The following is a 24,636-nucleotide window of genomic DNA, read 5'->3' on the forward strand; positions in this document are numbered from 1 at the left end:
CTGTGGTAGAGAATTGGACAGGTTTACCACTCTCTGGGTGAAGAGGTTTCTCCTCATCTCGGTCCTAAATGGCTTACCCCTTATCCTTAGACTGTGACCCCTGGTTCTGGCCTTCCCCAACATTGGGAACATTCTTTCTGCATCGAACCTGTCTAAACCCATCAGAATTTTAAATGTTTCTATGAGGTCCCCTCTCATTCTTCTGAACTCCAGTGAATACAAGCCCAGTTGATCCAGTCTTTCTTGATAGGTCAGTCCCGCCATCCTGGGAATCAGTCTGGTGAACCTTCGCTGCACTCCCTCAATAGCAAGAATGTCCTTCCTCAGGTTAGGAGATCAAAACTGTACACAATACTCCAGGTGTGGCCTCACCAAGGCCCTGTACAACTGTAGCAATACCTCCCTGCCCCTGTACTCAAATCCCCTCGCTATGAAGGCCAACATGCCATTTGCTTTCTTAACCGCCTGCTGTACCTGCATGCCAACCTTCAATGACTGATGTACCATGACATCCAGGTCTCGTTGCACCTCCCCTTTTCCTAATCTGTCACCATTCAGATAATAGTCTGTCTCTCTGTTTTTACCACCAAAGTGGATAACCTCACATTTATCCACATTATACTTCATCTGCCATGCATTTGCCCACTCACTTAACCTATCCAAGTCGCTCTGCAGCCTCATAACATCCTCCTCGCAGCTCACACTGCCACCCAACTTAGTGTCATCTGCAAATTTGGAGATACTACATTTAATCCCCTCGTCTAAATCATTAATGTACAGTAAAACAGCTGGGGCCCCAGCACAGAACCTTGCGGTACCCCACTAGTCACCGCCTGCCATTCTGAAAAGTACCCATTTACTCCTACTCTTTGCTTCCTGTCTGACAACCAGTTCTCAATCCATGTCAGCACACTACCCCCAATCCCATGTGCTTTAACTTTGCACATTAATCCCTTGTGTGGGACCTTGTCGAAAGCCTTCTGAAAGTCCAAATATACCACATCAACTGGTTCTCCCTTGTCCACTCTACTGGAAACATCCTCAAAAAATTCCAGAAGATTTGTCAAGCATGATTTCCCTTTCACAAATCCATGCTGACTTGGACCTATCATGTCACCTCTTTCCAAATGCGCTGCTATGACATCCTTAATAATTGATTCCATCATTTTACCCACTACCGATGTCAGGCTGACCGGTCTATAATTCCCTGTTTTCTCTCTCCCTCCTTTTTTAAAAAGTGGGTTTACATTGGCTAGCTTCCACTCGATAGGAACTAATCCAGAGTCAATGGAATGTTGGAAAATGACTGTCAATGCATTCGCTATTTCCAAGGCCACCTCCTTAAGTACTCTGGGATGCAGTCCCTCAGGCTCTGGGGATTTATCGGCCTTCAATCCCATCAATTTCCCCAACACAATTTCCCGACTAATAAGGATTTCCCTCAGTTCCTCCTCCTTACTAGACCCTCTGACCCCTTTTATATCCGAAAGATTGTTAGTGTCCTCCTTAGTGAATACCGAACCAAAGTACTTGTTCAATTGGTCCACCATTTCTTTGTTCCCCGTTATAACTTCCCCTGATTCTGACTGCAGGGGACCTACGTTTGTCTTTACTAACCTTTTTCTCTTTGCATATCTATCGAAACTTTTGCAATCCGTCTTAATGTTCCCTGCAGGCTTCTTCTCGTACTCCATTTTCCCTGCCCTAATCAAACCATTTGTCCTCCTCTGCTGAGTTCTAAATTTCTCGCAGTCTCCGGGTTCGCTGCTATTTCTGGCCAATTTGTATGCCACTTCCGAGGCTTTAATACTATCCCTGATTTCCCTTGATAGCCACGGTTGAGCCACCTTCCCTTTTTAATTTTTACGCCAGACAGGAATGTACAATTGTTGTAGTTCATCCATGCGGTCTCTAAAAGCAGCTAATGTAACGCCTCTGTTTAAAAAAAAAAAAGGGGGCAGACAAAAGGCAGGTAACTATAGGCCGGTTAGTTTAACATCTGTAGTGGGGAAAATGCTTGAAACTATCATTAAAGGAGAAATAGCGGGACATCTAGATAGGAATAGTGCAATCAAGTAGACGCAGCATGGATTCATGAAGGGGAAATCATGTTTAACTAATTTACTAGAATTCTTTGAGGATATAACGAGCATGGTGGATAGAGGTGTACCGATGGATGTGGTGTATTTAGATTTCCAAAAGGCATTCGATAAGATGCCACACCAAAGGTTACTGCAGAAGATAGAGGTACACAGAGTCAGAGGAAATGTATTAGCATGGATAGAGAATTGGCTGGCGACCAGAAAGCAGAGAGTTGGGATAAATGGGTCCTTTTCGGGTTGGAAATCGGTGGTTAGTAGTGTGCCACAGGGATCGGTGCTGGGACCACAACTATTTACAATATACATAGATGGCCTGGAAGAGGGGACAGAGTGTAGTGTAACAAAATTTGCAGATGACACAAAGATTAGTGGGAATGCGGGTTGTGTTGAGGACAGAGAGAGGCTGCAAAGAGATTTGGATCGGTTAAGCGAATGGGCGAAGGTTTGGCAGATGGAATACAATGTCGGAAAGTGTGAGGTCATCCATCTTGGGAAAAAAAACAGTAAAAGGGAATATTATTTGAATCGGGAGAAATTACAACATGCTGAGATGCAGAGGGACCTGGGGGTCCTTGTGCATGAATCCCAAAAAGTTAGTTTGCAGGTGCAGGAGGTAATCAGGCAGGCGAATGGAATGTTGGCCTTCATTGCGAGAGGGATGGAGTCCAAAAGCAGGGAGGTCCTGCTGCAACTGTATTGGGTATTGGTGAGGCCGCACCTGGAGTACTGCGTGCAGTTTTGGTCGCCTTACTTAAGGAAGGATATACTGGCTTTGAAGGGGGTACAGAGACGATTCACTCAGCTGATTCCGGAGATGAGGGGGTTACCTTATGATGATAGATTGAGTAGACTGGGTCTTTACTCGTTGGAGTTCAGAAGGATGAGGGGTGATCTTATAGAAACATTTAAAATCATGAAAGGGATAGACAAGATAGAGGCAGAGAGGTTGTTTCCACTGGTAGGGGAGGCTAGAACTAGGGGGCACAGCCTCAAAATACGGGGGAGCCAATTTAAAACGAGTTGAGAAGGAATTTCTTCTCCAAAAGGGTTGTGAATCTGTGGAATTCTCTGCCCAAGGAAGCAGTTGAGGCTAGCTCATTGAATGTATTCAAGTCACAGATAGATCGATTTTTAACCAATAAGGGAATTAAGGGTTATGGGGAGAGGGCGGGTAAGTGGAGCTGAGTCCACGGCCAGATCAGCCATGATCTTATTGAATGGCGGAGCAGACTCGAGGGGCTAGATTGCCTACTCCTGTTCCTAATTCTTATGTTCTTATGTTCTCCTCCTCTCCCCCTCACTCCTCCTCCTCTCCCCCTCACTCCTCCTCCTCTCCCCCTCACTCCCCCTCACTCCTCCTCCTCCTCTCCCCTTCACTCCTCCTCCTCCTCTCCCCTTCACTCCTCCTCCTCCTCTCCCCCTCACTCCTCCTCCTCCTCTCCCCCTCACTCCTCCTCCTCCTCCTCCTCTCCCCCTCACTCCTCCTCCTCCTCCTCCTCCTCCTCCTCCTCTCCCCCTCACTCCTCCTCCTCCTCTCCCCCTCACTCCTCCTCCTCCTCCTCCTCTCCCCCTCACTCCTCCTCCTCCTCCTCCTCTCCCCCTCACTCCTCCTCCTCCTCCTCCTCCTCTCCTCCTCACTTCTCCTCCTCCTCCTCCTCCTCTCCCCCTCACTCCTCCTCCTCCTCTCCCCCTCACTCCTCCTCCTCCTCCTCTCCCCCTCACTCCTCCTCCTCCTCCTCCTCTCCCCCTCACTCCTCCTCCTCCTCCTCTCCCCCTCACTCCACCTCCTCCTCCTCTCCCCCTCACTCCACCTCCTCCTCCTCTCCCCCTCACTCCTCCTTCTCCCACTCATTCCTCCTCTCCCCCCTCCCCCCCTCACTCTGCAGTCTGCACATAGTGGTCTTAAATAAAGTGACTTAAACAATGCTTTATTTGGAAAAAGTGGGAATTTCTGGTCAGAACTGGGTAAGTAGAAGCTGTAAAAATTGAAATTTAGTTTAGCATTTTGATTTAAACCTAGAACAGTAAAACTGTAGTTAACAGAAGCTGCCTGCCAGTGGCAATCAACTGTAAATATTTGTCTTAAATAGGTGCTAATCACAGGGGACAGGGGAACTGAGTCAACATTTGTAAATTGGGTAAAGCTCCCAGAGTATAAAAATAAACAGTTCTGCAGAGCACGGAGCAGCCTGCACAAAGTGGGATTAAATGCAGTGCACTTAAACGCAGTGCACTTAAACAGAGTGTTTTGTTTTGGAATTTGGAAAGCGTGGGAATTCGGACAAGAGGGGGAAGGAGTTGTTGCTTTTTGCCTGCACTACTTGTAGTGCTTTATGTTACAGGTAGATATTTAATTTCATTACCCATAATCTAATCTAGATCAATTAAGTAGTCAAGGAACTAAACTGTAAAATGAATTACTTTAATACAAATTTAAGTAAATAGAATAAGGTCATATAGGGACGGCAGGTGGTGTGCCACAACTGCAGCATGTGGGAGTTTGTGGAGAACATTGTGATCCCAGACAAACACATTTGCAGTAATTTCCTGCATCTTGAGGAACTTCAGCTCAGAGTTGTTGAGCTGGAGTCTGAGGTGCAGACATTGTGGGGCATCAGGGAGGGGGAGAGTCACCTGGACACTTTGATCTAGGAGGCAGTCACACCCCTTAGGTTAGGTACTGGTACAGGTCTGATTAGTGGTCAGGGACAGGAGAGTGTGACTGCAAGTCGGGCAGGTGAGGGGACCCCAGGTGCAATGCTTGAGGAGCCTCAGCCTTTGCCCTTATCCAGCAAGTATGAGGTTTTTCTGCCTGTGTGAATGAGGAAAAGGCCTGCAGGATAGATGAGCAGGCTGACCATGTCACCATGGTGGTGGAGGCCATTCAAGTGGGGTGGGTGAAGGGGAATGTAGTTATGGTAGGGGACAATATTGTCAAAGGGATAGATACTGTTCTCTGCAGCTGCGACCAGAAGTTTCAATGGTTGTGCTGCCGACCCAGTGCCAGGGTTAAAGACATCTCCTTGCGGCTGGAGAAGAACTTGGAGTGGAAAAGGGGATCCAGTTATCGTGGTCCACATAGGAACCAGCAACCTAGGTAGAACTCGGAATGAGTTTCTGCTGAGAGAGTTTGAGGAGTTGGGGTCAAATTAAAACGCAGAACCTCAAAGGGAATAATTTCTGGATTGTTACCTGAGCCATGCACCAATTGGCATAGGGATAAGCAGATTAGAAAGTTAAATGCATGGTTCAAAGAGTGGTGTGGGAGGCAGGGGTTTTGCTTCATGGGGCACTAGCACCAGTACAGTGGAAAGAGGGAGCTGTTCTGTTGGGATGGGCTCCACTTGAACTGGACTGAAACCAGTGTCCTGGCAAATCAAATAACTAAGGCAATAGGCAGGGCTTTAAACTAATGATGGGGGGTGGTAAGCGTTGGGAGGATTCAGAAAAGAATAAATAAAGCAGCAAATGAAATGTCAAGGCTCTAGAGCAGAATAGAGTTTTGGGTATAAATAAGCAAAGGGGGTCAGGAAAGGACAGAGAGAGTAACAATGGTAATAGGGCATTACAGACTAAGGTGACCATCAGGGAAAAATAGAAAAAAGTCAAAGCTAAAGGCACTATATCAATGCACGAAGCATTCGCAACAAAATAGATGAATTAATGGTGCAGATAGAAATTTCTTAATAATAGGTTTGAGCTCATCGCCATTACGGAGACGTGGCTGCAAATTGACCAAGGTTTGGAACTAAGGGCTCGAGTTTGGTAAAAGCTAAGTTCCGTTCAAAGGACCGCTAAGATCCTGATGGTACTTTGGTCGGAAGTTTCATGGAAAAATATGGGAACGACCGCTGGGCGGCAAAAATGGGCCTTGCACGCCGATTCTGACTGGCAGCGGGCAGTAGCTCCCATTCTGGGTGGCAAATGCAATCCTCGGCAAAGTACCGCCAAGGATTGAGTCGGGCCCAGGGAGGGGTGGAACTGATAAAAATGTTAAAAACACCAAAAATCCTTCAGGGGATCCCATCCACCTAAATCCCTGCAAAATAAATAAAGAAAAGATGTGGACTAATCTTTTTTTGCAGGACTTAATACTTACTGTTGAGGTATGACCTGCCTTCATGCAGTGGTCTTTTCCCCTGCTGGAGCGAAGGACCTCCCGGATCAAACTGGCAATGCAGCGGGCGGGAAGTCTCTTGTGGGCATTGCACGCCAGCGGACGGTACTCAGTGGTCTTCTCTCCCCACCGACGGGAGGACGTCATCAAATTCGCTCGGAGGGGAGAGCGGCCAGAATCCAGGGAGACGGACGAGAAAACTCGGCGGCAGTGGACAGCAAGTCCACCAATTTCGGGCCCTAAATATTCCAGGATACTTCAGTTTTCTAAAAGTTAGGTAAATTGGAAAAGGAGGAGTAGTATCCCTGATAAAGGATAGAATAAAGACAGTAGAGAGAAAGGAAATTAGCTTTGAAAATCAAAAAGTAGAATCGGTTAGGGTGGAACTAAGAAACAGCAAGGGGCAGAAAACATTGGTGGGAGTTGTTTAGAGGTCTCCAAACAATAGTTGTAATGTAGGGCACATTATAAATCAAGAAATTAAAGGTGCATGTAACAAGTGTAATACAGTAATCATGGGGGACTTTAATCTATATATAGACTGGGCAAACCAAATTTGCATTAAGAATGGAGGGTGAATTCATGGAATGTATAAAAGATGGTTTTCGAGATCAGTATGTTGAGGAACTAACTAGGGAACAGGTTATTTTAGATCTAGTATTGTGCAATGAGAAAGGGTTAATTAATAACCTTGGAGTAAAGGGGCCCTAAGGGAAGAGTAACCATAATATGATTGAATTTTATATTAAGTTTGAAAGTGATTTCATTAAATCCGAAACTGGGGTCTTAAATTAACAAAGCAAACTACGTAGGTATGAGGGGCGAGTTGGCGAAGATAGATTGGGAAATTACATTAAAAGGTATGATGGTCGACAACAATAATTTACAGCAAACATACATTCTTTTAAGGCACAAAAACCCCACAGGAAAAGTACTCCAACCATGGCTGAGAAGTTAAAGATAGTATTAAATCAAATGAAGAGGCTTATAATTTTGCCAAAAAGAGCAGTAAGCCTAGGGATTTTAGAATTCAGCAAAGGAGGACCAAGAAATTGAAAAAGAAAGGGAAAATTGAATAAGAGTAAACTAGCGAGAGACAGGAAAACAGACTAAAATCTTCTGTAAAAAGTAAATGGGGGTCCATTACAGGCTGAGACAGGAAAATTGATGATGGGGAATAAGGAAATGGCAGAGAAATTAAACAAATATGGATTAAACAAAAACGAATACGTCTTCACGGAAGAAGCAGCAAAAAATTCCCAGAATAAGTGCAGAACCAAGGGTGCAGAACCAAGGGTCTAGTGAGAATGAGGAAATTAAAGAAATTAGTATTAGTAAAAAAATAGTACTGGAGAAATTAATGAGACTGAAAGCCAATAAATCCCTTGCACCTGATGGCTGACATCCTAGGGTTTTGAAAGAAGTGACTACAGAGATAGTGGATGCATTGGTTGTCATCTTCCAAAATTCCATAGATTCTAGAACGCTTCCTGGGAATTAGAAGGTAGCAAATGTAACCCCACTATTTAAGAAAGAAGGGAGAGAGAAATCGTGGAACTCTAGACCAGTTAGCCTGACATTACTAATCGGGAAAATGTAAGAATCATTTATTAAGGATGTGGTAACAGGATGCTAAGAAAATAATAATAGGATTGGGTAGAGTCAACACGAATTTTTGAAAGGGAAATCATGTTTCACAAATCTGTTTTTTGTGGTAATAATTAGCAGAATAGATAAGGGGGAACCCGTGGATGTGATGTATTTGGATTTTCAGAAGGCATTCGATAAGGTGCCACACAAGAGGTTTTTAACAAAATTAGGGCTCATGGGATTGGGGGTAATATACTAGCATGGATTGAGGATTGATTAACAGACAGAAAACAGAGAGTAGGAATAAACGGGTCATTTTCTGGTTGGCAGGCTGTAACTAATGGGGTACCATTGGTGCTTGGGCCCCAGCTATTCACAATCTATGTCAATAATTTGGGTGAGTGGACCAAATGAAATGGGTTGGATTTTCCATTCTCTTGCACCTCTGTTTGCGCCTCAGAGGGGTGGTAAATGATATTTCTGGGTGCAACATTCAGGTTTTAGCGCCTGGCTGGTACATTATGATCCTGATTTGCAGTTGTGCAAAAACTTACTGCCCCGCCCTCCAGTTCGACTGAGATTATGATGTCAGTTGTCGTGCAATGTTGCACTTGCGCCCGGATGGCAAATTCAGTCCTTACGCCTCATTTAATGTCCGCCCCAGGAAACGTCTGAAAAAAATGGCATTCCCAGGGTGCAGCAGGCAGTATTGGCAGCGTATTAATGGAGGGAGCAGGATCCTACATCGCAGGTCCCATTGAGAGCAATGGTTGCGCACAGAATGCTGCATGAAGCTCTGACTTGCAAACAACAGTTTTATCTGCAATTATAGTGTCCTTCCATGGTCAGTGAGAGACTTTCATGGGGGTGTTACTTGTTTGCAAGCGTATCATGCTGCTTGCTATTGGCTTTAAGCTGGAAGAAGGGCTACTGGCCATTATGAGCCACGGATGTGGAGAGACCAAATACGTCTGGGGAGGAAGCCTTGCCTCTGATGGGTTTACAGGGTACAACGCTCATACCTCCAGCTCTCTGAGAAGTGTGTGAGAAGGCTGCGCTTTAGAAAAGAAATGCTGACAGAGATATGCCATCTCCGACAAGCAGACCTACAGCCTTCCAGCGCATGCCCGTCACAGTGAAGGTGACTGTGGCGCTGGCCTTCTATGGTTCCAGCTCCTTCCAGGCAGCAGCAGGGGACATATGTAGCATCTCTCAATACGCTACACATCGCTGCATTCTCCAAGTCACAAAGGCTCTGTAGGCCCGCAGAATGGACTTCATAAAGTTCCCAATGAATAGGGACAGCCAGAATGAGCGGACATGTGGGTTTGGCAGAATTGCAAGCTTCCCGAGGGTTCACGGAGCCATTGATTGCACACACGTGACCTTATGAGCACCATTGGACAATTTCAGAAACTGAAAGGGATACCACTCCCTAAACGTCCAGCTGGTGTGCGACCACATGCAACGCATCCTCACAGTGAATGCCCGCTATCCAGTGAGCACACATGATGCTTTCATCTTGCATGAGAGCACTGTCTCATGAATGTTTCAGCGACAAATGGAAGGGTCATGACCTCCCTTCGCAACCCTACCACAGAAGCTGAGCAGCGCTACAATGAGAGCCATGCAGTCAACCGCAGCCTGATTGAACAGACAATTGCAGTGCTTATGCAGCGCTTCCGATGTCTCGATTGCTCTGGAGGCAGCCTTCAATACTCACCTGAACAGCTCTCCAAATTCATTGTGGTGTGCTGCATGCTACACAACTTGGCCAATATGAGGGGCCATGCATTGCCAATGGAGATTGTAGACCCACCTCAGGAGGAGGAGCCTGGCGAGGTCCCGATTGCACAGCCCAACCTGTCCAAGGGGGAGGCAGCATCGCCAGCTCATAATGGACTGGTTTCGTTGAATGGAGGAAGTTGAGGGATGCATCGAATACTAGCCTTGCTATGTGCCACCATACAGGCACAGCTACGCCGAGCTTTTGAATGATACAAACGACACCAACAGCAAAGGGTAAAAATGACCTATTTATCAAAAAATGTTACAAACAATGCACCCCCAACAACACTAAATGACACAATAAACCATCATAACCGAACAATGCAATAAACCATCGTCACCAAATGGTACAATAAACAGTGTTCTGCTGCAAGTTACTGAACAGCAAGCGCATTATTAAAAAAACAACTATTTACAGGTGTTCTGATAAAATATCAAAGCATCTGCAGAAGGCTGTCCCACCCCTTAATTGAACTTGGCTGGAGATTTCCCCTGCCCCCACCTTCCCTTCATCCCCCTCCCACGCCTGCTGCTCTTCCTCAATGAGGCTTCAGTGTCTACCACAGCAAGGCTGCTTGAGGGCTGCTATGTTAGGGAGGCATACAGAGCAGATGGCATCTGAGGAGGATGCCCTGGGCCAGCTCTGGGCTTGGAAGGTCCGGCTGCGGACTGCTGCGCCTTATCATTGGCGGAATCAGTCACTGGTGGCTCGGGTGTAGAGTGCATAGTTGGAGAGTCAGTGATGGGAGGCGGAATGCTATCATCCTGAGTACCCACTGAGATTCTGAAGGGGCTGGGCCTCAACATATGGAGCATATGTCTCCACAATTTGCTGGTCTGCTTTATAAGAACATAGAAACATAGAAAATAGGTGCAAGAGAAGGCCATTTGGCCCTTTGAGCCTGCACCGCCATTCAATATGATTATGGCTGATCATGCAACTTCGGTACCCCATTCCTGCTTTCTCTCCACACTCCTTGATCCCTTTAGCCGTAAGAGCCACATCTAACTCCCTTTTGAATATATCTAACGAACTGGCCTCAACAACTTTCTGTGGTAGAGAATTCCACAGGTTCACAATTCTCTGAGTGAAGAAGTTTCTCCTCATCTTCGTCCTAAATGGCATACCCCTTATCCTTAGACTGTGTCCCCTGGTTCTGGACTTCAGCAACATCGGGAACATTCTTCCTGCATCTAACCTGTCCAATCCCATCAGAATTTTATATATTTCTATGAGATCCCCTCTCATCCTTCTAAACTCCAGTGAATACAGGCCCAGTCGATCTAGTCTCTCCTCATATGTCAGTCCTGCCATCCTGGGAATCAGCCTGGTGAACATTCGCTGCACTCTCTCAATAGCAAGAACGTCCTTCCTCAGATTAGAAGAACAAAACTGAACACAAAATTCCAGATGAGGCCTCACCAAGGCCCTGTACAACTGCAGTAAGACCTCCCTGCTCCTATACTCAAATCCCTTAGCTATGAAGGCCAACATGTCATTTGCTTTCTTTACCGCCTGCTGTACCTGCATGCCAACTTTCAATGACTGATGTACCATGACACGCAGGTCTCGTTGCACCTCCCCTTTTTCCAATCGCTGCCATTCAGATAATCTGCCTTGATGTTTTTGCCACCAAAGTGGATAACTTCACATTTTTCCACATTATACTGCATCTGCCATGCATTTGCCCACTCATTTAACCTGTCCAAGTCACCCTGCAGCCTCATAGCATCCTCCCCACAGCTCTCACTGCCACTGTGTCATCTGCAAACTTGGAGATATTACACTCAATTCCTTCATCCAAATCATTGATGTATATTGTAAATAGCTGGGGTTCCAGCACTGAGCCCTGCGGCACACCACTAGTCACTGCCTACCATTCTGAAAAGGACCCGTTTATCCCGACTCTCTGCTTCTTGTCTGCCAACCAGTTCTCTATCCACGTCAATACATTACCCCCAAACGCTAGTGGGAGTTGTGTACAACCCACCGAACAGTAGTAGTAAGGTTGGGGACAGCATCAAACAAGAAATTAGGGTTTCATGCTATTGTGTTCCTAACACAGATGAGACTGCCCACAGGGAGGTTAAAGTAACAGTGACCTCAGTCTTTATTAAGGCACTCCAGAGTGAGGAACAGGCCTTAGGGGCTGGCTTATATACAGTGCTCCCAAGGGATGCTGGGATCCCTTGGGACTTCAGGGGATGCGCTCGCTGGTGGCAGAACATGGGAATGCATGCTTTACAGATACACATCACTCCCCGCCAAAGTCAAAGTGAAAAATATTTACAAGGTGAGGCAGTTGGGAGTTTATCTTTCCCTGGTGGACCGCCTCGGTACAAATGTATGTTCTGGTGTGTTGGCTGTGCCCTCGCTGGGCTGGCGTGTTGTTGGCCCTGCAGGACTGCTGGGTGAGCCTGGCCTTGCTGGGCTGTTGGGCATGATGGGTTCGATTTCCTGGTCCGGGGTGGTGTCGTTTATCCTTTGGGTGTGTGTTGTGGACTCTCAAAAGCTGGTGTCTGCTGTGGGTTGTTCAGGGCAGTCTGTGAACTGCAGCCTCGTTTGCTCCAGGTGCTTTCTGCAAATTTGTCCATTGTCTAGTTTGACTACAAACATCCGACTCCCTTCTTTAGCTATCACTGTGCCCGCGATCCACTTGGGACCATGTCCATAGTTGAGCACATACACCGGGTCATTCAGATCAATTTCCCGTGACACAGTGGCGCGACCATCGTTTACATTTTGTTGCTGCTGCCTGCTCTCTACCTGATCATGCAGGTTGGGGTGAACCAGCGAGGATCTGGTTTTAAGTGTCCTTTTCATGAGTAGCTCAGCCGAGGGCACCCCTGTGAGCAAGTGGGGTCTCGTGCGGTAGCTGAGCAGTACTCGGGACAGGCGGGTTTGGAGTGAGCCTTCTGTGACTCGTTTAAGGCTCTGTTTGATTGTTTGTACTGCCCGCTCTGCCTGCCCATTGGAGGCTGTTTTAAACGGGGCCAAGGTGACATGTTTGATTCCATTGCGGGTCATGAATTCTTTAAAATCGGCACTGGTGAAACATGGCCAGTTGTCACTGACCAGTATGTCAGGCAGGCCGTGGATGGCAAACATGGCCCTCAGGCTTTCAATGCTGGTGGTGGCGGTGCTTCCAGACATTATTTCACATTCAATCCATTTTGAAAAAGCATCCACCACCACCAGGAACATTTTACCGAGAAACGGGCCCACATAGTCGACATGGATCCTTGACCATGGTCTGGAGGGCCAGGACCACAAACTTAGTGGTGCCTCTCTGGGCACGTTGCTCAACTGAGCACACACGCTGTATTGCCGTACACAGGACTCCAAATCAGAGTCGATACCGGGCCTCCACACGTGGGATCTGGCTATCGCTTTCATCATTACTATACCTGGGTGTGTGCTGTGGAGATCCGAGATGAACGTCTCCCTGCCCTTTTTGGGTAGCACTACGCCGTTACCCCACAACAGGCAGTCTGCCTGAATGGACAGCTCGTCCTTTCGCCACTGGAATGGCTTGATTAGCTCTTGCATTTCAACGGGGATGCTGGCCCTGCTCCCATGCAGTACACAGTTTTTTACTCGGGACAGCGGAGGATCTTGGCTGGTCCAAGTCCTAATCTGGCAGGCCGTGACAGGTGATTTATCATTTTCAAACGCTTCCATGACTTTAGCAGGTCTGCGGGCTGCGCCACTATCAACAAGTTTGCAGGCTGCGCCATTTCCACCCCCGTGTTGGGCAATGGTAGCCGACTGAGAGCATCCGCAGTTCTCTGTGCCTGGCCTGTGGTGGATGGTATAGTTATATGCTGATAGCGCGAGTGCCCACCTTTGTATGCAGGCTGAGGCATTAGTATTTATACCCTTGTTTTCAGCGAACAGGGATATGAGGGGCTTGTGATCGGTTTGCAGCTCAAATTTGAGGCCAAACAGTTACTGATGCATTTTCTTTAACCTGAACACACACGCTAATGTCTCTTTCTCAATCATGCTGGAGGCCCTCTCGGCCTTCGACAAGCTTCTGGAGGCATAGGTGACAGGATGCAACTTCCCCGCAACGTTAGCTTGTAATACACACCCGACTCCATACGACGACGTGTCACATGCTAGCACAAGTCTTTTGCACGGGTTATACAATACAAGTAGCTTGTTGAAGCATAAAATGTTTTTGGCTTTCTCAAAAGCAATTGCTTGGTTTTTTTCCCCACACCCAGTTCTCACCTTTACGCAATAACACAAGTAGGGGCTCTAAGAGAGTGCTTAACCCTGGTCGGAAGTTACCAAAATAGTTGGAGTCCCAGGAACAACCGCAGCTCCATGACATTCTGTGGCCTGGGCGCGTTCCTGATAGCCTCTGTCTTGGCGTCAGTGGGCCGAATGCCGTCCGCCGCGATCTTTCTCCCCAAAAACTCCACTTCTGTTGCCATGAAGACGCATTTCAACCTCTTCAGCCGCAGCCGTATTCGATCCAATCGCTGGAGGACCTCCTCCAGGTTTTGTAGGTGCTCGACGGTGTCCCGATCTGTGACCAATATGTCATCCTGAAAAACCACCATGTGTGGTACCAACTTGATTAGGCTCTCCATGTTTCTCTGGAAGATCGCTGCTGCCGACCGAATTCCAAACGGGCATCTGTTGTGATGAACTGTCCCTTGTGCGTGTTGATGCAGATGAGGCCCTTCGAAGACTCCTCCAGCTCCAGCGTCATGTCGACCAAAGTCAGGTCGAGCTTGGTGAACGTCTTGCCTCCTGCCAGTGTCGCAAATAGGTCGCCTGCCTTAGGCAGCGGGTATTGGTCCTTCAGTGAGAAGCAATTAATAGTTACTTTATAATCGTTGCAAATCCTGACCATGCCATCACTTTTGAGTACTGGAACAATCAGGCTGGCCCACTCACTGAATTCCACTGGGGAGATGATGCGCTCGCGTTGCAGCCTGTCTAGCTCGATTTCCACTCTCTCCCTCATCATGTGAGGTACCGCTCACGCCTTATGGTGAATGGGTTGTGCCTGTGGAACCAAGTGGATCCGCACCTTCGCCCCGGAAAAGTTTCTAATGCCTGGCTCAAAAAGGGAAGGAAATTTGTGAAGAACCTGGATACATGAGGCCTCATCGACATGTGATAGCGCTCGGGTGTCATTCCAGTTCCAGCGGATTTTGCCCAACCAGCTCCTTCCAAGCAGTGTGGGGCCATCGCCCGGGACAATCCAGAGTGGCAGTTCATGCACCGTGCCCTCGTAGGTGACTTTGACCATGGCGTTGCCCAGGACAGTGATGAGCTCTTTGGTGTACGTTCTCAGTTTTGTGTGGATGGGGCCCAGGCTGGTCTGAGTGCCTTGTTGCACCACAGTCTCACAAATATCTTTTACTCATGATGGATTGGCTAGCGCCAGTGTCCAGTTCCATGGCTACGGGTAAGCCATTCAATTTTACATTTAGCATTATAGGTGGACATTTCGTAGAAAATGTGTGCACTCCATATACTTCAGCATCTGCTTCCTCTCTGAAGCTCGAAATTGCTTTGATCCACCATGGACCGATCTTCCTCTGCCACGTGGTGGTTAGCAGGTTTTGCAGAGCTTGCAGCTCATCTGCAAGCTCAGAGGTAACCCATTGTTCCACAGCTCTTGCAAACATACTCTTTGAAGCAGCATGAATAGGCTGAATGGAAGCCTCCACAACGCCAACAACGTGCGAATTGCCTTGCATTCATCCTTTGTTGCGGACTCTGAGTCATCTGGGTCACCCGAGGCCTGCTGGCAGTTGCAGACTCGTGGTTTTTGCCCTGTACATTTCTGCTCGTAAACACAGTTCCAGTTAATTTGTGAACATTGCTAGCAGTTGTGTGCTGAGGGATTTGTTTGGTGTTATCACTGGTGGACATAAACGCCTGTGCTATCGCAATGACCTTACTGAGGGTCGGTGTCTCTACAGTCAAAAGTTTTCGTAGTGTGGTCTCGTGGCCAATGCCCAGTCCAAAAAAGTCTCTGAGCATCTGCTCCAGGTAGCCATCAAACTCGCACTGTCCTGCAAGTTGCCTTAGCTCGGCGACGTAGCTCACCACTTCCTCACCTTCAGATCGCTGGCACGTGTAGAACCGATACCTCGCTATCACCATGCTCTCCCTCAGGTTAAGATGCTCCCGAACCAGTGTACATAGCTCCTCATACGACATATCTGTGTGTTTCATCGGAGCCAGAAGATTCTTCATGAGGCTGTAGGTCGGTGCCCCGCAGACCGTGAGGGGGACCGCTCTCCTCTTTGCACCGCTTCCTTCTCCGTCCAGCTCTATGGCTACAAAGTACTGGTCTAGCCATTTGACATAGGCTTCCCAGTCCTCACCCTCTGAGAACTTCTCCAGGATGCCCAACGTTTGCTGCATCTGCGTTGGATTTGTATACTCCTCGCCTGTTATAGTGTTCCTAACACAGATGAGACTGTCCACAAGGAGATTAAAGTAACAGTGACCTCAGTCTTTATTAAGACACTCCAGAGTGAGGAACAGGCCTTGGGGGCCAGCTTATATACAGTGCTCCCAAGGGATGCTGGGATCCCTTGGGACTTCAGGGGATGTGCACCCTGGTGGTGGAACATGGGAGTGCATGCTTTACAGATACACAACACATGCAATAAAGGTACAGTAGTTATCATGGGTGACTTTAATCTACATATTGATTGGGCTGACCAAACTGGTGGCAATGCGGTGGAGGAGGATTTCCTGTAGTGTATTCGGGATGGTTTTCTAGACCAATATGTCGAGGAACTAACTAGGGAACTGGCCATCCGAGAGTGGGTGATGTATAATGAGAAATGACTAACGAGCAATCTTGTTGTGCGAGGCCCCTTGGTGAAGAGTGACCATAACATGGTAGCTTGGTTTCTTTCTTATCCCTATCTTATTTTTTACTCCAGACAGTGATGTCCAATGTTGAGGTTCATCCATGTGATCTTTAAATGTTTGCCATTGCCTATCCACCATCAACCCTTTAAGTATCATTTGCCAGTCTATTCGAGCCAATTCATGTCTCATACCTTCGAAGTTACCTTTCCTAAGTTCAGGACCCTAGTCACTGAATTAACTATGTCACTCTCCATCTTAATAAAGAATTCTACCATATTATGGTCACTCTTCCCCAAGGGGCCTCACACAACAAAATTGCTAATTAGTCCTTTCTCATTACACATCACCCAGTCTAGGATGGCCAGCCCTCAAGTTGGTTCCTCGGCATTTGAGGTCCTACATTTTAATTTAACTTCTAGCTCCCTAAATTAGCTTGTAGGACCTCATCCCATTTTTTTACCTATATCGTTGGTACCTATATGCACCACGACAACTGCCTGTTCACCCTCTCCCTCCAGAATGCCCTGCAGCCGCTCTGAGATATCCTTGACCCTTGCACCATGGAGGCAACATACCATCCTGGAATCTCGTATGCAGCCGCAGAAACGCCTATCTATTCCCCTTACAATAGAATCCCCTACCACTATAGCTCTCCCACTCTTTTTCCTGCCCTCCTGTGCAGCAGAGCCATCCATGATGCCATGAACTTGGCTGCTGCTGCCTTCCCCTGATGAGCCATCTCCCCCAACATTTGTAAGGGGCGGTCCCGGGGGGTCAGGTTCTGACCTACTTGAACCGTTCGAATTGCTCCCACTCCCTTGTTTCTAGACTCTGGATTTATTTGGGAGGTGTTATAAAGTGCGAAAGACCACTAGTTTGGTGCAAAAGAACTTTGTATTTTCCTATCCTTTATAAAGTCAATGTCACACCGATAATTACACTAATAAAGAACAGTACTTCACACATTCAAAGGGGTTGCAGTGAAAATTACACCTTCCACCTCCCAAATACCTAATACTGGCTCGGCTCGATTCGAGGGCAGACAGGGACTATGCTTACCAATCCTTTCTGGTCAGTTAGCGGTAGTTCGCAGTTTCGGGGTTCGTTGGATTCTGTAGATTCTGCTTGCTATACCCTGAACGTCGGAGATGACTTCTTACTGCATAATCTTTAGTTGGGTTGAGTCCGCTGATGTGAAAGGGCGCATTTTGGATTTGTGGGGTAAGCACCCATTTTCTTTTGTTAGAAATAGAATTTCACCTGTTGGTTGTCAGGCCTAGATTGTAGAGTGGAAACTTTCAATTCTTCGGTTTCTTCCTTGTGAAGTTTTGTTTCGAGTTTGGTCGATCGCGATGGTTTTAGTGGTACCATGTTGGCTATGGTTGGTTGCTGCTGCGATGGTGATGTTCTTCCTTCCTTTTCGAATTCAGGACATCGAGGCTGGAGAAGTTAGTTTACAACTGTCGCGTTGGTTTCTCTCCCTTCTTGATGGCATAGGCGTAGTATGACACTACCACTAGCACAAGCAGTGTCTCTTGAGGCAGTAGCATAAGCAGCAGCAAAGCATATCCTTTGTTAAAACAGGGGCCCAGTTATACTGTTTGAGCTGTCCTTATCTTCGCGCAAAATCAATCCAGAATTCTTTGTTTAATTTTAATGTTAATGTCTCTTGTGGAAAGGGTTTTCGAGTATCCATTTTCCAGACAATTTACTTTAGTCTCAATGCCCCAAGCAGTTTCAATAATCAAACTGGCTTCTTTGAGAGATCGTTCCTTAGCCCTGCCCACAGAGGTTCAATCTGCTTTGTAAAATCCTAAATTCGATTAAACTTCATAATTTCTTCCATGTGCACTTCAGGATTTCAAACTTTCTGGTACATAGTTCCAAATTAAATTTCCTTTCCAGTGAGTCCAAATACGTTGGGGGGGGCGGGGGATGCTCTGAGACATCCTTGACCCTTGCACCAGGCAGGCAACATACCATCCTGGAGTCTCGATTGCGGCCGCAGAAACGCCGATCTATTCCCCTTAAAACCTACCACTATAACTCTCTCTTTTTTCCTGTCCTTCTGTGCAGTAGAGCCACCCATGTTGCCATGAACTTGACTGCTGCTGCCTTTCCCTGATGAGCCATCTCCCCTAACAGTATCCAAAGTGGTATATCTGTTTTGGAGGGAGATGACCGCAGGGAACCCCTGCACTACCTTCCGACTCCTGCTCTGACTGATGGCCACCCATTCCCGATCTGCCTTTGTAACCTTTACCTGTGGTGTGACCAACTCATTAAACATGCTATTCACGACATCCTCAGCATCGCGGATGCTCCAGAGTGAATCCATGCGCAGCTCCAGTGCCGTCCTACCGTCTGACAGGAGCTGCAGCTGGATACACTTCCCGCACACATAGTAGTCAGGGACACCCTGATTTCCCACATAGCACAGGAGAAGCATGACATGGGTCTGGGCTCTCCTGCCATGAGTTAACCCTTAAATTAACTTACTTTGGCAACACTGCCAAAGGTTTCTTACTGATAAGAAAAAGAAAAAAGATAAATAAAAAAGAAAAACTACTCACCAGTCAACCATCCAATCACTTACCCTCTTGGCTGTGATGTCACACTTCGATTTCTTTTTACTTCTTTGTTTTACTTTCGGCCACGATCCTTGTGTGTTGCTCCTTGTTATAAAAACCTAACAAATAAGAGCAGGAGTAGGCCATACGGCCCCTCGAGCCTGCTCCGCCATTCAATAAGATCATGGCTGATTTGATCATGGATGCAGCTCCACTTCCCCGCCCTCTCCCCACAACCCTTTATCCCCTTATCGTTGAAGAAACTGTCTATTTCTGTCTTAAATTTATTCAATGTCCCAGCTTCCACAGCTCTCTGAGGCAGTGAATTCTACAGATTTACAACCCTCTGAGAAGAAATTTCTGCTCATCTCTGTTTTAAATGGGCGGCCCCTTATTCTAAGATGGTGCCCTCTAGTTCTAGTCTCCCCCATCAGTGGAAACATCCTCTCTGCATCCACCTTGTCAAGCCCCCTCATAATCTTATACGTTTTGATAAGATCACCTCTCCTTCTTCTGAATTCCAATGAGTAAAGGTCCAACCTACTCAACCTTTCCTCATAAGTTAACCTCCTCATCGCCGGAATCAACCGAGTGAATCTTCTCTGAACTGCCTCCAAAGCAAGTATATACTTTTGTAAATATGGAAACCAAAACTGCACGCAGTATTCCAGGTGTGGCCTCACCAATACCTTATATAGCTGTAGTAAGACTTCCCTGCTTTTATACTCCATCTCCTTTGCAATAAAGGCCAAGATACCATTGGCCTTCCTGAACACTTGCTGTACCTGCATACTATCCTTTTGTGTTTCATGCACAAATACGCCCAGGTCCCACTGCACTGTGGCACTTTGCAATCTTTATCCATTTAAATAACTTGCTCTTTGATTTTTTTCTGCCAAAGTGCATGAGCTCACACTTTCCGACTATACTCCATCTGCCAAATGTTTGCCCACTCACTTAGCCTGTCTATGTCCTTTTGCAGATGTTTTGTCTCCTCCTCACATTGGCACCATCCCGTTGGACAGTGGGGAACACAGAGAGGATGGCATCAGTCATCAACTGCATCACATCACCAACCTGCAGCATCGCTTGTGCTTGCGATTCGATCAATGCTGCAACATGGTCAATGGCATGCGCCACACAATCTAGAACACCACTGTCGTATACTGTAGGCCATCTGTGAATGGGCAATGATGGCCTAGCTGGAGTCCTGAATTGCACTGACAATTCGTGATGCTGCCTCCATAACAATCGCAGAAAGCTTGTCGATGCTCTCTGTGATCTGACCCAATACAGCCATGGGCTCACGGTGCATGCCTGTATTTTCCGTGGACATTTCCACCAAGTCCACCTCCATGTCTGCCTATTGTTGAGCAGACCTACTTTGCCAACTCACCCTCCAGAGAGCTGACTTGCGAGATTCCTCTCCTGCTGCACGTTGCTGTAGATGACTGAGGCCAGGGGCCTCCTGTCATGTATCTTACATTATTTTAGATAACTGTATCCTAACATGCTATACATGACTGTAATAAGATATGACCTGTAACCACCAGCATACCTTATCACCAGGGGTGCACTTGCAAGAGACAGGTATATAAGGACAGGTCTCAGGCAAGTGCAGCATTCCAGAGCTGTGAAATAAAGGTGCAGGTCCAGAGTGACCTTGACTTCACTACATGCCTCGTGTGAATCTGTGCTGAGGGGACAGGACTTTACAGTGGCGACGAGTTACGGGATTACAGAATCCACAGAATGGCGAACAACATCAGATGAAAAGTACAATGCGGGAGACAATCGGGAGGACTTTAGAGAAAGGCTCCAGCAAAGCTTTGTAACCAAAGACTGGTTAGGCGACGATTAGGCAGTTAAGAGAAGAGCCCATCTCTTGACCAGCTATGGCTCAAACATACGCTTTAATGAAGGATCTGTTGGCACCCGAAAAACCAGCAAGTAAGTCATTTGAAGAATTGAGCACACTGGTAAGAGACCACCTGAAGCCAGCGAGCAGCCTACAAATGGCCAGACACAGGTTCTACAACTACAGACGCTGTGTGGGCCAGAGCATACCCGACTTTGTGGCGGAACTCCGGAGGTTAGCTCGTTTATGTGAGTTCTCCGATGAACTGAGGAGATAAATGCTGAGAGACTTGTTCATTGAAGGAATAGGCCACGCAGGCATATTCCGAAAGCTCATAGAGACCAAGAACCTGACCGTAGAGGCAGCAGCACTGGTTGCACAGACATTCTTGGTAGGGGAAGAAGAAACGAGGTTGATTGACAATGCAGGTACGACAACTAACGAAATATCGGAACAATAAGTTCACAGCACTAAACAAGCTGCTACCCCCACACACAGACAAAACCAGGAGAACAGGCTCTTGACAGCAGGCAGAAGCCATCAAGGGCCACAGGAATGGCCGTTCACACCTCATCAACCCACAATGCGAGCAATCAACTACAAACTGAGAGAAGCTCAAGAGAGATCAGCCAGACGCAGCTCATTCTTTGGGAACACTTTGAACAATGGAACAGGTCTGTGCTGGAAGTGTGGGGGTGGGCACTCATCAAGGGGATGTCGATTTCAGCAGGCTGTTTGCAGAAATTGTGAAAATACAGGGCATTTGGCCCGCATGTGCAAAAAAACAGCAGCTCGGCTGGTATACGAATCGGATGGGTCGGAAAGCGGACCAGAAGATGGTGGGGACAGTACCCGGGACACCGATGTACAGCGGGTCAACACGATCAATGGCCGCTGCTCCTACAACAGTATGCCTCCTATAATGATGAGGATCCTACTCAACGGGATATCTGTCAACATGGAGCTGGATACGGGAGCGAGTCAATCTCTCAATTTGAACAACTGTGGCCGCATAAAAGAGACAGACCAAAACTCACAAGGGTCAACACCAAACTAAGGACCTATACAAAAGAAATCGTACCAGTCCTCGGCAGCGCCATGCTCTCTGTCACACACAAAGGGACAGTGAACCGACTTCCCCTGTGGATTGTCCCCGGAGATCCCCCAGCATTGCTGGGGAGAAGCTGGCTGGCAAAATTAAACTGGAAATGGGATGATGTCCATGCCATGTCATTAGAGGAATGGACCTCCTGCTCAACAGTTATAAAGCGATTTGAACATCTCTTTCAGCCAGGTGTGGGCACTTTCAAAAGGGGCCAAAGTCAAAATCTACATCACACAGGATGCTCGACCGGTCCATCACAAGACCAGAGCTGCACCCTATGTGATGAGGGAAAAGATTGAACACGAACTAGACAGGACAAGTCCCATCGTCCCAGTCATGAAGCCTGATGGATCCGTATGAATCTGTGGGGATTACAAATCTACCATAAATAGAGTCTCCCTACAGGACCAGTACCCGCTGCCCAGAGCGGAGGACTTATTTGCCACATTGGCTGGAAGTAAACTTTTCTCAAAACTAGACCTCACATCTGCGTATATGATGCAAGAATTGACCGAGGAATCCAAGCTACTCACCACCATCAACACACATCGAGGCCTTTTCATGTACAATCGATGCCCATTCGGCATCAGGTCGGCAGATGCCATATTCCAGCGCAACATGGAGAGTCTGCTCAAGACCATCCCGGGGACAGTTATATTTCAAGACGACATATTTATCATGGGCAGGGACACCGACTCCCATCTCCGTAATTTGGAGGAAGTACTAAAGCGGTTGGATCGGCTAGGCCTATGAGTCAAGAAATCCAAGTGCCTGTTTCTCGCACCTGAGGTTGAATTTTTGGGCAGAAGGATTGCCGCTGATGGAATCCGCCCAACAGAGTCCAAAACAGAAGCAATTCGCCTGGCATCCAGGCCCCGGAATGTCTCAGAACTGCAAGCCTTTCTCGGGTTACTCAATTCTTTTGGGAACTTTATGCAGAATTTAGCCTCTCCACGTGCTGCTCAGGAAGGGGTGCGATTGGTTTTGGGGGGACGCCCAGGAACGCGCCTTCAATAAGGCCCACAACCTTCTGTGTTCCAACAGTGTTTTGACTTTCTTTGACCCAGGTAAAAAGCTAGTTCTCACATGCGATGCGTCAGCGTATGGGGTCGGGTGCATTTTGCAACATGTAAATAGTGCGGGCAAATTACAACCCATTGCTTATGCCTCCAGGTCACTTTCGCAGGCGGAGCGCACGTACGGAATGGTAGAGAAGGAGGCACTCGCATGCGTGTACGGTGTCAAAAAGATGCACCAATACCTTTTCGGGGCCAAGTTCGGGTTAGAAACTGACCACAAGCCCCTCACGTTCCTTCTATCCGAGAGCAAGGCAATAAATGCCAACGCCCCGGCGTGAATTCAATGGTGGGCACTCATGCTGGCGTCCTACGACTATACCATAAGGCACAGACCAGGCACAGACAACTGTGCCAACGCGCTCAGCAGGCTACCCCTGGTGACCAGGGAAGGGTCTGATGAACAGGACTGTGAGATAGTCATGGCACTCATTGCCTTTGAGTCCACAGGTTCATCCATGACGGCTCACCAAATCAGAGCCTGGACGGCCAGCGATCCCAAGTTATCCTTAGTAAAAAGATGTGCCCTAACCAGTGACTAGGCAGAGGCTCGCGATGCCTGCCCCGAGGAATTAAAACTCTTTCACAGACGCATGCATGAGCTATCACTACAAGCAGAGTGCCTGATGTGGGGCAGCTGAGTAGTCATGCCTCTGCGAGGCAGAGAGGCATTTGTCCGGGAGCTCCACTGCGAGCACCCGGGGATCGTTCTCATGAAGGCCACAGCCAGATCCCACGTCTGGTGGCTTGGTATTGACGCGGACTTGGAGCTCTGCGTCCGAAGGTGCACCATTTGTGCCCAACTCAGCAACGCCCCCAGGGAGGCTCCACTGAGCCCCTGGCCTACCAAACCGTGGTCGCGGGTGCACGTAGACTATGCGGGCGCATTCATGGGCAAAATGTTCCTCGTAGTTGTAGATGCATTTTCAAAGTGGATCAAATGCACCATTTTAAACTTGAGCACAACCTCCACCACTGTGCAGAGCCTCGCAACCATGTTTGCAATGCATGGAATCCCTGACATATTGGTCAGTGACAATGGTCCGTGCTTCACCAGCGCAGAATTCCAAGACTTTATAATTGACCACGGCATAAATCACGTCAAGATGGCACCGTTCAAGCCGACCTCCAACAGCCAGGCGGAGAGAGCAGTGCAAATCATTAAACAAGGCATGCTTAAAATCCAAGGTCCCACGCTGCAGGGTCGCCTGTCACGACTGCTGCTGGCATACAGATCTCGTCCGCACTCATTGACTGGGATCCCACCCGCGCAACTGTTGATGAAAAGGACTTTAAAAACAAGGCTCTCATTAATCCTCCCAGACATGCACGAAATCGTTGAGGCAAAGCGCCGTAAGCTGACTGACTACCATGACAGAAATTCGAGGGGGAGATGGAATGAGATAGGGGACAAAGTGTTTGTACTAAACTATGGCAGGGGTCCCAAATGGCTTGCAGGGACAGTAACGGGCAAGGAAGGAAACAGGCTACTGGTAGTACAAATGGACAATGGCAAAACCTGCCGGAGGCATGTCGACCAAGTCAAAAGCTGGTTTACCAACAACACTGCGGAA

This window comes from Pristiophorus japonicus, chromosome 10 (genome assembly GCF_044704955.1).
Source record: "Pristiophorus japonicus isolate sPriJap1 chromosome 10, sPriJap1.hap1, whole genome shotgun sequence".
Classification (NCBI taxonomy): Eukaryota; Metazoa; Chordata; class Chondrichthyes; family Pristiophoridae; genus Pristiophorus; species Pristiophorus japonicus.